At 39.9% G+C, this 16,657-nt stretch overlaps 1 protein-coding gene across 8 annotated transcripts in view; it reads right to left on the bottom strand.

Annotated features, from left to right (window-relative positions):
- NAV3 (neuron navigator 3) overlaps window positions 1–16,657 on the bottom strand; it is a 1,129,181-nt gene that overhangs the window by 697,612 nt on the left and 414,912 nt on the right. The gene's annotated exons all lie outside the window — the stretch shown is intronic.

Raw genomic sequence — 16,657 nt, 5'->3', positions numbered from 1 at the left:
GACATATGGACACCAAGGGGGGAAAACTGCGGTGAGGTGGGGATGGTGGTGTGCTGAATTGGGCGATTGCGATTGACATGTATACACTGATGTGTATAAAATTGATGCCTAATAAGAACCTGCAGTATAAAAAAACAAACAAAACAACTAATACTAAACTTTCATTGGGTTATTTGTATGGAAATATGTTAATATAAATGTTTCAGACATTACATGAAATTTCTAAAAATCTTATATTTGTATTTGTATGGAAATAGGTATCGAAATATGTTAATATAAATATTTCAGACATTACATGAAATTTCTAAAAATCTTATATGTTCTGGTATAATGTTATAAGTAATAATCCTAGTTATTACTTTAAAATGTATATCTCAGAAATAACTAATTTTCTTGTCAACTGCATTATTATGAACTTTCATCAAATCTTTAACCGTGGTCATTTTTAAGTCTTTTGTCATTTACAGACAGTTCTGGGTGTACTCTGATGATTTTGCAAATATGTTCCTATAAAAGGGTTTCATCTTCAAGAAATTCATGGAAAAGACTCTGACAAGTACAGGTTTCTGGTAACTGACTGTACTGCTGAACTGAATGAATAAGCATTTTCAGAACTCTAATGGAAAACTGATGAATTCATAAAAGTGCTAACAAAAGATCAAGATGAAAAAAAAATGAATTACATGGGACTGAGTGAACTGATGAGGATGAGTATAATTTTTGTGACTTTCTGTCTGAATTTAAAAAAAAAGAAAAAATCCCACAAGGACTCAGAGGCAAAGAATATACAAATCAATTTTCACTGCAAGGTAAAGGAGCTGTTACAGTGGAGGATTACTGGACTGAATGTCAATATTATGACATAGTATGAGTGTGTTTCATGTTTGGTAATTGCAATCATTGTTGCTTTTGTTGTGGTCATCCATGTACAATGCTTGGTGTCAGTCTATTTATCTCTTGTAAAAATAAAATACAGTGTGTGTGTGTGTGTGTGAAAAACAAAAAAACAAAAAAACAATTGCACCTCGACAAGAGCTGATATGCTGTTTCTTCTCACCATGGGTATAAACCTACCATATTTAAGTTTGGAAAATTCATGAACTGGTGATACAGGCAAAGCTTTATCAGAAGTCCAGGCTCTTGTGCAACTCATCCAAAAGAATCTGTGTGAGGAACACAAAGGAAGAAACACAAAACACAAAGGAAGAAACACACACACACACACACACACACACTAAGGCTGAGGAGCAAAGAGAACAAAGAAGCAGTTTAGGGCGGAAGCAAAAGTTACGCACTAGAAGAAGAAGAGTGTGGGCCTCCTCAGGAGTGAGGGGCCCCCTGCAGGGTTGTTGATCCCCCTTTTTATCTTATTTTTAGGCCTTTGAATGGGTGGGGGTCTTTTTGATTAGGGGTGGAATATTCACTGAGGCAAGGGTTGAGGTGTGGCCTGGACTGCACCAGGTCGCATCAGATCCCGGTCCTGGGCATGTGTCACCTGAAGCCACCGCACATGCACTCTAAGAGCTGTTTTCCCTTAAATTTTCCCCTACTAGTCGAGCGCCCCGTGCAGAGGGTCATCAGCAACCTGTGCGTTTTCACTGCGCATGCTCCATGGTTTTCATGGTCAGAGTTTCTTGCTCAGATGCTAGAAAATTTCTGTTTTAGATGCCATTTCCTCCAAGCGTCATGGCCTCATTAAGCGCAAAATAACTAGATGCTGTTGCAGGGATAAGAGCATCATAAAACATGAAGAGTTTTACAAACAGAAAGTATCATTTCCTCTCCTTTTTTAACAACAAAAATAGAGACATTGAAATTGACAGTAGAGTAGTAAAAGTGTGGATTTTGACTGAATTCTTCCAATTATAAAAGTGAACTTAAAAAAACTCACCTTCTGGTCAAATATACATTTGACAGAAGAGTGTTCTATTGGGTCTCAGCCTTAGAGCAAACACTCATGTAGATGACTTTTAGGCACATCCCCACCTGACATCCGTCACATCTGGAGCAAACTAGAGTCATTGATCAAAATCCCTCATGGATGCCCACATTCCCAGGAATCTAGGAGTTAAAGATACTCCTTCCCCAAAATAAGCAAAAAAAGCAATGTACTTTTCTGCATGGAGGAAATGGATGATTTTAAAATGAAAACAATATACATACACACACATATACATATATACATCCACACGTAGACTTTAACAATATTATCTCAGGTGAAAATAAACCCCTGAACTATCAAAAATAAATTAGATTCTATATATATGCGTCAGCATACGGTATTTGCTTTTCTCTATCTGACTTACTTCACTCTGCATGACAGACTCTAGGTCCATACACCTCACTACAAATAACTCAATTTCGTTTCTTTTTATGGCTGAGTAATATTCCATTGTATATATGTGCCACATCTTCTTTATCCCTTCATCTGTCGATGGACACTTAGGTTGCTTCCATGTCCTGGCTATTGTAAATAGTGCTGCAGTGAACACTGTGGTACATGACTCGTTTTGAATTATGGTTTTCTCAGGGTATATGCCCAGTAGTGGGATTGCTGGGTTATATGGAATCTAAAAAAAAAAAAAATGGTACTGATGAACCTAGCTGCAGGGCGGGAATAAAGAGGTAGATATAGAGAATGGATATGATGACATGGGGTCGGAGGGCGAAGCTGGGGCGAAGTGAGAGTAGCATCGATATATATACACTACCGAATGTAAAATAGTTGGCTGGTGGGAAGCAGCAGCATAGCACAGGGAGATGGGCTTGGTGCTTTGCGATGACCTGGAGGGGTGGGATAGGGAGGATGCAAGGGAGGCTCAAGAGGGAGGGGATATGGGGACATGTGTATGCATATGGCTGATTCGCTTTGTTGTGCAACAGAAACTAACACGGTATTGTGAAGCAATTATACTCCAATAAAGACCTATTTAAAAAATAAATAAATAAATAAATTAGACATGATCACTCTCCTAAGAAGCTTGTACTTCATGGGAAAATATATTTATCATATGAATTATGATATTGTGATGGTTAATTTCAAGTGTCAACTTGACTGGGCCACCGGGTATCCGGGTATTTGGTCCAATATTATTCTGGGTGTTTCTGTGAGGGTGTTCTTAGGTAAGATTAACATTTAAACGGGAAGACTTTAATATCCAGTATTTTTTCTCAGTTTCCTCACCTTCAAAATGGGGAAAATAGTTATACCTGCAGGGCAGGGTTGGGAATGATAAGTGAAAGAATTAATATTTGTTAAAACTTACAAAACTACCTGATATATACTTGTGTTCTGTGTTTGCGCTTATTAACAATACCACTGGTTGTAGTATGTTGACTAACATCCCACAGCTATTATGTAGTAAAACTGAATTTTGAACCCCACTTCTCAAAAAAGTCCAGCTCCTAACCACTCGTCTACACTTCCACTCGTTATAAACAAGGGGGACAATGTTGTAGGAAGAGTCCATCGAATAATGTATTTGCAGAACCTTCTTCCATAAGACATGAGAATGATGGGCCATGATTAATTATGGGGATGGTATAAAAAGAAGGAGCTAATTTCTAAGGTGAAAAAGGCCTAGATTACTTAGGGCTCGATCGACCATAACCAGCTTCCTGAATTGCACTTGAAAGCAAATTGGCAGCCAGAGCTGAGTGAGTGAAGAGCCTTGGTATAATGTGCTCCCCGCGGCTCGCTCTCTTAGCACTTTATACCACCAGAGTTTGTTTTATTTGCTTAGTTTAGAAGTCAATAAAACTGTGCGCAGAGCTGCTAGGCACATGTAAAACACGAAAATACAACCATAGAGAAAAAAATAAATAAATCAAAGAAAAACAACATTATCCTTCCTTCTGAAACCTCGGGTTCCAGCCAAGGTCCATAAAGGTCCCACTGACAAAAATATGCCCTTGACATCTTACTGGAGGGTAAAAGTTTCATGCTGATCAACAAATCCCTTTAAGACAATATTAGTTACACACAGTCTGTTGAAACAGCTCCTAGATGTGGTCGTTAAATACAGCCGAATAAAGAGCTACTTGGAAACCACGGATAAAAAAGTTACAACACTTGGACTTCAGCTTTAGCCCTTTTTCAGGAGTTCTTGACACAGATAATATGAAAGAATATGGCTTAAAGGGAAATGTATTCCATCACATGAGCTTTTAATCCTAATACCATGAATCCTTATACAAGATCACCCAGCAGGCATACTGCAGTTTTACGATCTAGATTTACAGCTCTCCAAAAGTAAGGAGGAGAAAACTTAAGGCCTGTACCCAAGTCTTGTGCCTCTGGCTCCCAGACCAGACACCCCGCAACAGGGGCTAGTATTAACAACAGCACACGTCCCTAAGAGGTGGCAGTATTAACACAACCTCATGACCCACATCTGTTTCTGCACATGTAACTAACCATCAACGTTTCACATATACTTTTGATGATATACAAGAAAAGCACTTGGTAAGACTCAAAGGTAAACTAGCCAATCACTACAAATATTTTCAGAGTCTTAAGTGATTGCCAAGGTCAAGGTGTAGGAGTAGAGTTTAGCTCCATTACAGCTCAGTCTAACGCTGCTACTTCTCAGTGTTTAGCAAGGAAATGTCCTACTTAAACTGTTACTGTCCTAGTTGTTTTATATGTTCTTAAGATTTGGAATGTGCAAGTCATTAAATTGCCTTGAGCCTAATGGAGTTGTAATGCATCTCATAATCCCTCAGGTCTAAAAGCAATAAGGAGGACACTCAGCCACTTTTGTTTCTTAGCCTGGGGAATCCAAAACCCTCTTCATCAAATGAATTAAGAATATAGAGAATAAAGAATGACTAAAAGTCATGCCGAACCAGCGGATGTCAAACCGACATGGTCAATTGCCTTAGTGTAAGAATAGAGATAACATCTGACCTCTGGAGCACAAGCCTCTTGAGAAATAACTGCTAAAAGCTCATCAAACAACAAACAGGCAAGAGGTACCATATGTAACCTACTAGACAAAGCTTTAGATAACTAGAATCTCAAAGTCAAATATGAAGCTGTTGGAGCTTGTTAATGCCTAAACTGGGATCTGTTTAAACCTACAATTAAATCAAAAGAGAGTTTAATGAGAAGTCAATAGATTTCATAAAGAAATATCTCGGCAGTTCTTATGGTTTCTAAGACATAAAACAGCTTCAACAGTTTCATGGTGCCTGTCTGGAGGCAGGTCCCTTGTTTTTGCCAGCCTTCCTACTGTTCTTCCAGCTGTCAAAATGAATTTACCCACAGGCAGGACATGGCCATACAAGGCAATCTGTGAAAACAAGCGTAATGAAAATAACAACAACATTAATAAAACTGGATTAAATGCAATGAAAATGATATTATTTCAAGCTGCTCATGGATATTTGGTAATCATTAATGAAATCTGTGCCAAGAGAAATATATTGAGTCCTTCATACCATTTCCTAGGAAGATGTTTTCCAGTCCTCTAGCAATCTAGGGGGGGGCTATGTGACTGAATGCTGGCCAAGAGAACAGCAGCAGAAGGGAATTCTATCACTGCTAGAATTAGGCCCTTAAATCTGCCAACATGATCCTATATACCCTCTCCACTCACTGCCCAGCTGGATGGGGGTGGGGTGGGGGGAGGGCTGGAATTCCAGTTAGAATTCTAAGGATGCTCTAGGGCACAGACAGAACCACAAGAGAGGATTCTGGATCCTTAAGTCACCACTTGAAAAAGAACAACCCAGGTGAGCCTCTTGACTTGCAATTACCACTAATTATCTGCACTAACATTGCTGTTAATGTTCCAACTGATTTTGAGATTCCCAAACTCTTATCAAAATGTAGGGAGGATGTGAAGTTATGTATCTAAAAATAAAAGCTAATATTTACTGAGGACTAAATACGTGCCAGGCACTTCCTAAGTGTTTCCCATCCATTATGGCATAGTTCTCAAGAGAATGGGTGATCCTTATTATCCCCAGGAGGACGCTGAAGCTAGGGGAGATTCAGTAAACGCCCAAGGTTATACAGCAAGAGGAGGCAGAGCTTGGTTGAAACTAGCAGCCTTTCTCCAGAGCTCACAGAACAAAACTTCACGGAGTCAGTACTCAGTACCTACCAGGCGCTGTGCTACGGAACTGGGACACAGGGAATAAGTAGGGCTCCTGACTTTGAGCAGCTTACAGTCAAGTGGGGAAATGATTGAAAGTAAACACTGAGTGTTTTCACTACCCTAATAAATAATAAGGAACCCCCTTAATAAAAAAATAATAATAAAAGCACAAATGAAATTTTAAAACTTCCAGGTAAATTTGGAATGGCAGCTTCGTGTGAACACTGTCACTACTCTTCATTTGACTGTACATCCCCAATTCCCAGGCATTACCCCGAGGCCTTCCCAACCTTGAACCCCTGGAGGAACCAGCTGAGGAACAGAATCACCTGACCTCCATTTCTTATACCCTGGCTCCTAGTAGGACTTCTCTATTAAGGCTTCTAAGCAGCCTGGGGTTTAGTTACAAATTAAGTCACCTTTTGATTAATTGTTGCCTGCCCATTTGGTGGACTGCTGCTGATTTCAAGGAAGCAAATGCCACATTCTTTAGCCTGCAGGTGTGTCTTCCTGAATGCTTCAGAAGCCTCTTTGGTCTATCCTACTGGCTGCTTCCTTTGCTGATTACACCATCCTGTACTCAGTCTCCTTTCCTGGTCAATCAAGCTACAGCCAACTACAGTGAGAGGTCTCTGATGATTAAGGGATGACTGCCCAAGGGCTTGACACTAATATCCTTTCTAAACTCTTAATTTTAAATACACTACAAAATTCATTCGTTTCATAAATATTTACTGAATCTCTGACTACCCCACAGACTGTGCTAGGAAGAGGCAGGAATATAAAGATAAGTAAAAACACATGCATTCCCAGCCATCATAGAGCATAGTTTATTAATGACTAGACACTAATGAAACAACTCTAATAGGTGTAAACTACAATTATGACAAGTGCTATGAAGCAGTACCTAATGCCTCAAAAGTACAAGATATAGTATAATAGGATAATTAGGATAGGAGAGGATAGAGACAACAAAGGGTAAATGGATATTAATTAGGCTGAGATTGGCGGGAAACACATTTTATATTGAGGGCCCAGCTTGTGCAAGGACTATGTGGGAAGAGAGAGTGTGGTAAACAGAAGGGGATTAAAGAATGCAAAGAGTGAGGGGAAGGCTAGGACAAGATAAAGCTGTAAGGTGGGCAAAGGCCAGATCACATACGGACTCATAGGTTCTGTTAAGAATGAGAAGTCACAGAAGGTTTTAAGGAATGCTACAACTGCTTCTAGAAACACAGCCACTAGATCATGTAGCTCTCAGAAAACTGCAGAAACCTATATAAAAGGAGGTTACCCTCATTACCTGGGTGAGCTTCCCAGAGGCATAACTGACTTGTTATTTATACACACCCTGTGTGCAGTTTTCCCTACAACAGGAGCCATCTAATTAGAAGAGGGGGTGTGAAATCTATCCCTGACTTTAGCTGAAGTGATCAGTGATACCACCTACACCCTGGAAGGCTTTCAGGTCAGCCTCACCTCACTGGCCAAGGCTATTATGGATGACAGAAATGCACTAGACTTACTAATTTTGGGGCCAAGGCAGAGTATATACAATCACTAATATATCCTGCTATGCCTGGATTAATGCCTCAGTCCAAGTGGAAAGATCAATACACAAACTTAAGGAGAAAGCACCAGGTTTTCTAAGATTGGCCCTGATATTATATGGGATTTGTTCAATTAGTTAGTTTGGGACCCTGGAGTTGCACGGCTGGAGCCCTGGAGGATGAGTTTGGCCTCATCATGCTGCTGGGAATCCTGTCGATAGTAGTCTTTTTTTTTTAATAAATTTATTTATTTATTTTTATTTTTGGCTGTGTTGGGTCTTCGTTGCTGTGCGTGGGCTTTCTCTAGTTGCTGTGAGCGGGGGCTACTCTTCGTTGCGGTGTGCGGGCTTCTCATTGCGGTGGCTTCTCTTGTTGCGGAGCACAGGCTCTAGGCGTGCAGGCTTCAGTAGTTGTGGCACGTGGGCTCAGTAGTTGTGGCACGTGGGCTCAGTAGTTGTGGCTCGCGGGCTCTAGAGCGCAGGCTCAGTAGCTGTGGCGCACGGGCTTAGTTGCTCCGCGGCATGTGGGATCTTCCCGGACCAGGGCTCGAACCCATGTCCCCTGCATTGGCAGGCGGATTCTTAACCACTGTGCCACCAGGGAAGCCCAATAGTAGTCTTAATTAAATACTGTATGACATAAATTAAACAGATTTGATGCAGCTTCTGTTGGTCAGATTAATTAGAATGGCCAGTGGAGTGACATACTCATGGCAAAATCCTCCGGAAGCCAAGATGGAGTAGAAAGGAAAGAAGGCTATTACTGAAGACAATTTTCTATGGGGTCTCACATTCACACATACCTGACAAGCAGAAGCACAAACAGCCTTTGTTCTGGACTATCTTTTCAAGGATGTTTGTGTAGAAAATAGTTTTGGAAGACAGAAACTGTATCTCTCTCCAAAGCAAAGTACAGATTTATTTACTGTCCAGTATAATAAAGACAATGACTCTGTCCAAGGCAAAGGTCAGGCAGATTTGCTTAGAGGACACTGAAAAAATTCAGTTCCCCTAATCATGGTTGATGCGTTCCTTTTCTGTAATGCAACCCACTGCATGTACAGGCATTGTCAGGCCCTCTTCGAACTGTCCACGGGGATAGGGGCTCAGGGAACTAGTGCAAATGCTAATACTCCAGCTACTGCTATTGCTATGAGTAACAAAATCCTTTATATCTGAATCAGAAGTCTTGTGTCTGCCAGCAAACATAAATTGTAGCAGGCTAATATATTAGCTTGCAAGTAGAGTAAAATCTCAGACTCTCCTCATTTCTCGACATTCATAACCTCAGAGGCAGACATTTTTCAGATGAGGTTCTGCCTAGTTAAGTGTGGTATCTTAAACCATTCAGTTAGTTTTTTTTTAATCAATTAAGCTGTATCTAAGTAGTATGAATCCAGGCATGACGTATGTAAGGGGAATCTATGCCCCTGGGATTGATCTCAAATATTCTTGTCCTCCAGATACTCATATTTTAACGTGCTAAATTTATTTATTTATTCAAAGACAAGTGTTTTTACTGATGAGCACTAGCCCCACTATATGCCAATTAGTACATGAGTTTTCCTTAGCCACAGGGGTTGGCATGTAGTCTAAGTTGTTTCAAATAAAGTAAATTCTAAAGCTCCTGTTCTAGGGTTTAGCAAGAGTATACTCTGCACTTTTGGATAGTTTGACATAGGGTATGAAGCCTAGAATTAGGGCAGCTATTTTCCAGTGAGAGACAGTATTCTGAAGAAAAGACACCTCAAAAAGAATGACACAGGGCTTCCCTGGTGGCGCAGTGGTTGAGAATCTGCCTGCCAATGCAGGGGACACGGGTTCGAGACCTGGTCTGGGAAGATCCCACATGCCGCGGAGCAACTAGGCCCGTGAGCCACAATTACTGAGCCTGCGCATCTGGAGCCTGTGCTCCGCAACAAGAGAGGCCGCGATAGTGAGAGGCCCGCGCACCGCGATGAAGAGTGGCCCCAGCTCGCCGCAACTAGAGAAAGCCCTCGCACAGAAACGAAGACCCAACCCAGCCATAAATAAATAAATAAATAGATAAATAAATAAAAATTTAAAAAAAAAAGACTGCCATGGATACTAGGGAAAAAAAAAAAAAAAAAGAATGACACAGCCAAGATAATCACAGATAAATGGTGCTGGAGCTGAGATCAAACCACAACTGAAGAAAACATATTGCTGGACTTTTGGTTACATGAGTCAGAAAAACACCCTTAATTCAGCCACTCTCCAATGCATTTTCCAAAACTCGCAACTCTCGGGTTGACTGATACAGTCCATCTGGCTTTAGAACCCATTTTCATAACCACTACACTATACTGGCTCTCACTTTTCCCACTGTCAGACACCCAAAAAGCTATTACTTGTGGAACACTGCACAGAATCAAGAAACGAGATTAAAAAAAAAAAAAAAAGACAATCATCAGCAAATAATTATCCCAAAGTTTTCACATGGTATGGAAGAAACAGGGTTTTCCTTGTCCAGGGCTGCTGGCATGAAAGTTATTCAAAGCTGATACACTGATAAATAACTACTAAGAGCAAAGAAGGAGAAAACACTAAAAAAGAATCACTGAAAGCCATCTAAAGCATTTGGCAAAGGAAGGCATGAGCAGTCTTCTACGTATTAATATGGTTATCAGACATCCAGAAATAGATATCAGGATGCTATAGCCAGATTTTCAGATTTGGCTTCAACTGATAAGAGCACAGAATGTTTGAAGAATTTCAAGTAGTGGAATGTTTATACAGGATACAGTAGTAGGAAATTAATCTGAAGAAGCAGGTATGTAGGGATCAGATCATAAAGGCCAGCATGATTTGATGTGTGGGCTAATCGGTTTCATCTTTATCCTGAAAGTCAGATGTTTTAATTTGGAAGACATAGACCACAGATGTGGTCAATGAACACTCTGGGACTATAATTACTCTGTGTGTGTGTGTGTGTGTGTGTGTGTGCACGCATGTGTACAAATACCCACTGGAAAAGGATCTATAACTGTTTTTAAATTCTAAAAGGGGTCCGTGAATGAAGAACGGTTATGAAATCTGCAGGGAAATTTTCCTCAAGTTATGCGTTGGAGAGATGAGTCTGGATCAAGGACTGAATATAGACTGAGCAGACAGTACATGATACTGAAGGAGGGGAAATCAGGTCAGAGACTGTAAGAAGTGCTCAGGCTAGAAAAGATACAGACAGCACTGAAATCAGGCAGCTCAGAGTTTCTGTTGAGGACAACCGACAGGCAACAATATCCTTGCTATAATCATGTGTACCATAATGAGTACATATACATTTTAAATCTCCAAGGATACACTTACAAAGAAGAGCATTATATACAAGTAGTTTTCTGCTAAGTCTCTGGATTAATTTCAGCTATCAGTAAGTCTGAGAATGGTTTTATTTTACATCTTGATAAATGTCTTTCAGTTTGCGGACAATACTAAGTATTTCTGGCTAGCAAAATGTCAATCACAGAAATAAACTGCAAGAAGACTGCACAAAGCTATGGGAGTGGGAAGAAATGTGAGCAAATATTCTTAGCCAAAATAATCCAAGTTTTACTTGCACAATGGTTCTTACAATGTAATCAGAGAATGATTACGCAAAAGGACAATATACAAATGAAAAGACGATCAACCTTACTAACAGTAGGGAAAAGCACAAAACCTTTAATATTTTTACTACTCTGGATATAAAAGTCTGATAATATCGGGTGTTGACAAGGAAGCTGACCAATTCTTGCCCGGCTAGTGGAAGAAAAACTTGGTAAAACAGCTTTGGAGAATGATGTGTTAACACCTAGTAAAGTTAAAGATACGTATACCCATAGTAAGGCAAAATAATGGCCTCTCCAGAGATGTCTACCTTTTAATCCCTGAAACCTGCATGTTACATGACATGGCATGAGGGATTTTGCAGATCTGAGATGAGGGGACCATCCAGGTGGGCCCAATATAATCATAAGAGTTCTTATAAAAAGGAGGAGGTAGGAAGGTCGAAGAGAACAAATATAGCAAAATGTTGAATTTTGGTAAAGGTAAGCGGTGAATAGGTAGCTGTTCGTCATTCTCCTTCCTTTACTCGTTGATGACTTCAAGAGTTGCAGGCCCAGTAATCTGCTGCAACCTCACCACTCAAGACCACCACTCCCTAAACCAGTCAAATATCCCTGGAAAGGTATAAGAAAACAAGAGCGTTGCTTTTCTGGTCTTTTTTTAGATCAAAAAACTAAATAGAAGTATCAGAAAATAGTTATAAACCTCACATACCCAGATGCTAGCACTCAAAGAAGAGATTTCAAGGGAATACAAGTTTAGAAAGCCTTATGAAATGTGTATAAGGCAGATCTTCTCAAATTTGGGGGTTTCGGAACCCCTGAAAGCCCTTAAAAATTACTGAGGACCATAGTGATCTTTTATTTATATGGGTTGGATCTAACAGCACTTACCTATTAAGAATTAAAATTGAGAAGCGTTTAAATATTTGTTAATGCATCTTAAATAACAATATTGTGCCAACTGCACGTTAAAACATACATATGTATCTTTTGTGAAAAATAACTCTTTTCTAAAACAAAAATAATTAGTGACAAGAGTGGCATTATTCTACTTTTTTGTAAAACTCTTTACTATCTGGCTTAAATAAAAGCCCATTGGATTCTACTGAGACATATTGTTTTGGTTGAAGTGTATAAAGATAGTCTGACTTCACATAGATCTGTAGTTGAAAAAGAGTTGGTCCACTCTGTGGGCCCTTGAAAACTTTGGGGGACCTCCAGCGTTCCTCAGACCAAACTTTGAGAACCACTGGTAAAGGGAGTATTCCTTATTCCCAAAGGCTGAAGAAGAATATGACCAAAGTGTAACAATGTTACATAAAAACATGTTATAAATTATCTGGTCAGCTTAATACTAATAAAATTACAGAACTCCAGAACTATAATTTCTGCCAACCCCACACACACATTGTGAGGCTTAAAAGATAAAGTTTTTTGGACAAAAACAAGGAAGTGCTTCTTTTATCATTAGGTGATCAACTTAAGCTTTAACAAATAGTAGAATGTGAAAAAAGATAAATGGTTTTAAGAGAATTAAACAATTTTGATTCAAACGACTTTGAAATACTCATAGGTAATAAATTCATAATGGCTAAGAAAACAGTACAAGTTCCATTCCCGTAAGTGCTCCACACCCAAAAGAAGTGAATATGTGCTGAACAAGTAGAAAGAAATATTTCTTCATTATATGTTCTATTTACTTATAAAAGAGAAAAATCAGCCAAGAAAAGGAAAGTCAGAATACCAAATTTGCAATGCTATTATAGAACTTTATGATAAAATTGAATTAGCCATATTTTTGCATGTGTGTGTGTTCAAATAAGTATATTTTACTTATGTCTTATCTTTTATTGTAATATTTTTAATGCCCGCACCACATACCTTTTTATTTTTTTTAACATCCTTATTGGAGTATAATTGCTTTACAATGGTGTGTTAGTTTCTGCTTTATAACAAAGTGAATCAGTTATACATATACTTATGTTCCCATATCTCTTCCCTCTTGCATCTCCCTCCCTCCCATCCTCCCTATCTCACACCTCTAGGTGGTCACAAAGCACCGAGCTGATCTCCCTGTGCTGTGCGGCTGCTTCCCACTAGCTATCTATTTTACGTTTGTATATATGGATATATGTCCATGCCACTCTCTCACTTCGTCCCAGCTTCCCCTTCCCCCTCCCCGTGTCCTCAAGTCCATTCTCTACGTCTGAATTAGCCATATTTTAAGCAATGATAATTTGCTACAGTAGATATATTTTAATTTAAATGAGTACTTGGATATCTAAATAAGGTTATTTCAGTTCAAAAATCAGACAACGAGAGTTATGGAAAAAAACAGTGAAAACAGCAACAACGGCAGCAAGCACACCACTCCCACCCTGCTTTGGTACTTCGGTGAGTATCACAGGCAAAAAACTGCAATCATGGAGAACCATAAATAAAACACAGCTACAAGTGCATAGTCCACTTTCATCCTCTTAGCATACACCTCAGGGTACCCAAACAACATAATCTGGGCCAGATCCTAATAACTCCTGATAGAAATATAAGAGCCTGGGGTTTATTGCTAACATAACTAACCTGGAGTTTATTTCGTAAAACTCCAGAAGTGATGGGGTGGGGACAGGGGATTCTTATATATAGGTTGTCCCTTATTCTGGAGGTATTTAACTCTATGTCAACACATGCACAGCTCCAATATATGAGATTCTTAGTTTAAATATTAATTGTGTAACACTGCCAGAAAATAAACGGTTACATTTCTGCAAATTAACAATTTAAAGGTCCGCCACAGGTTTGTTTTTGAATAAGCCTTCTTTAGCCTTTTAAAAATCAAGTGAAGGGCTTCCCTGATGGCGCAGTGGTTAAGAATCCACCTGCCAATGCAGGGGACACGGGTTCAAGCCCTGGTCCGGGAAGATCCCACATGCCGCGGAGCAACTAAGCCCGTGTGCCACAACTACTGAGCCTGTGCTCTAGAGCCCGCGAGCCACAACTACTGAAGCCCGTGTGCCACAACTACTGAAGCCCGCACGCCTAGAGCCTGTGCTCTGCAACAAGAGAAGCCACCACAATGAGAAGCCCGCGTGCCACAACAAAGAGTAGCCCCCTGCTCGCTGCAACTAGAGAAAGCCTGTGCGCAGCAACGAAGACCCAAAGCAGCCAAAAATAAATAAATAAAATAAATTTAAAAAAATCAAGTGAAGTAATTAACCAGATGAAGTGTTAACAGGAGCTATATCCAAGATAAAAGAAAAAGCTCAAGAAAAGCATTATTTTTAGCATCACAAATTAAACAAATTAGTAAATTAGCAAGGCTGCTAGATATATACAGTACATTTTCCCATCACAATTTGTATCTAGCATAGCTGAGGTCCAGTGCATCTTTTTTTTTCTTTTCTTTTTTTTTTTTTTTAAACTTTGGGTTTATTTATTTATTTATTTTTATGGCTGTGTTGAGTCTTCCTTTCTGTGCGAGGGCTTTCTCTAGTTGCGGCAAGTGGGGGCCATTCTTCATCGCGGTGCGCGGGCCTCTCACTATCGCGGCCTCTCTTGCTGCGGAGCACAGGCTCCAGACGCGCAGGCTCAGCAGTTGTGGCTCACGGGCCCAGCTGCTCCGAGGCATGTGGGATCTTCCCAGACCAGGGCTCAAACCCGTAGCTTCTGCATTGGCAGGCAGATTCTCAACCACTGCGCCACCAGGGAAGCCCGAGGTCCAGTGCATCTTAATGGGAATCCACTACAATTAGCACAGTCTCCCAACCTTCAAATTCATGTGTTGCTATCAACACTGTAAATTTAAATTCTGGAACAATGCCCAGAATTTTTTTGTTAACTGAAAACCAAGCATATCCCTGAAAGAAAGAGGTCTCCTTCCTCCGTGGTGCATGCACATTTTGCTTCTCAATAGTTTGGGCAACACATTCTTGTAGACTATATTTTTCTGGCCTAGCTCTGTGACATCAATTCTCAAAAGTGATGTGTGTTATTAGCACAATGGGTGGGCAATTTTCAAAAGTACTTTAAACAAATCACAGTTAAATATGATTCATTTTAATTTTCAACAAATATTTGACACCTATCACCATAAAGAGAGAAAAAAAAGGTCATAAAATCATCTGGCCTATCACAGGAATGTAAGACTGCAGCACTCAGGAAGCTGTCTTTTCCAAACAACTGAGGTCAGACTGATACGGAACTCAAAATTTTTCAGATTTTAGGAAAGTAATATGGTGATATTCCATATGTTATACAACTCTTTCTGGGGGGTTAGAGTATCATGCTATCATCAGACATTAATATCCTGTAGTGAAACATACAATATACATTAACTATAAATAATAGCCTCACATCAGTTCAGGCTAGGTATTACAATTAAATGAGATGTGGAAAAAATGTTTCCAATCATGCCACTTGAGTTGCATACAAACATGGCAGCAAAAAGAGAAAAAAAAAAGTGAAAACAAATATAATAGAAAAAATGAAAACATTTGAGCAAAAATTAAATGAAGGAGAAAAGATTAAAGAGAATAAGAAGGAAAGTGAGAAAGGTTCAAGCTCTCACTGTATAAACATCCAGATGGGACTTTTTTTTAAGCTTTCATGGTCCAACATATCCAACGAGCAAACAGAAAGATCAAGGTCACCAACTGGCTAGTGGGGGAGACTAAAGAGGACGTGGGAGAGCTCGTTGTTTTTACTGCCATTTTAGTAGGCAGAATGGCACTCAAAAGATGTCCACATCCTAATCCCTGGAACCTGTGAATACATTACATGGCAAGGGTGATTTTGCAGATGGGATTAAGGTTGCAAACTTTAAAACAGGGGCTTTAGTGTGAATTTTCCAGGTTAACCAAAACTACTCATACAAGTTCTTAAGAGCAGAGAACTTTCTCTCCCTGGTGTCAGAGAAATGTGAAGTATGAGAGGAACATGATCCATTGCTGCTGAGGGTGGAGAGGAAGAGACACCAGGAAAGCAGAAAGCGGAAAGCATGTGAAGGAATACAGACAGATTCTGGCAGCAAGCACTGGCCCCTGGCCGACAGCCAGCAAAGAAAGGGTGGCCTCTGTCCCACAGCTGCAAGAAACTGGACTCACCTATGAGCAAGAATGAGCTTGGAAATGGATCCATCCCCAGGAAGAAACACAGCCCATCTAACATCCTGATATCAGCCTTGTGAGATTCTAAGCAAAGAACCCAGCTGGGTCACACTGTACCCTGGATTTCTGACCCACAAAACTGTAAGATAATAAAAGGATATTGTTTTAATTACTACATCTCTTGTAATTTGTTATGGCAGCAACAGAAAACTAATACAGCCATCACCTTGAAAAGTGATGTTGGCCAAATTCAGTTGGTGGTTGGCTACAAAGAGAGAAGCATTATTAAGTATGGGCTAGTGAAGTTAAAAACAGAAAAAGGCAACAGGGATG

This window comes from Balaenoptera borealis (assembly GCF_965194805.1).
Source record: "Balaenoptera borealis genome assembly, chromosome: 13".
NCBI classification, from domain to species: Eukaryota; Metazoa; Chordata; class Mammalia; order Artiodactyla; family Balaenopteridae; genus Balaenoptera; species Balaenoptera borealis.
The sequence above is the reverse complement of the archived record's forward strand: the minus strand, read 5'-3'. Positions and strand labels throughout refer to the sequence as shown.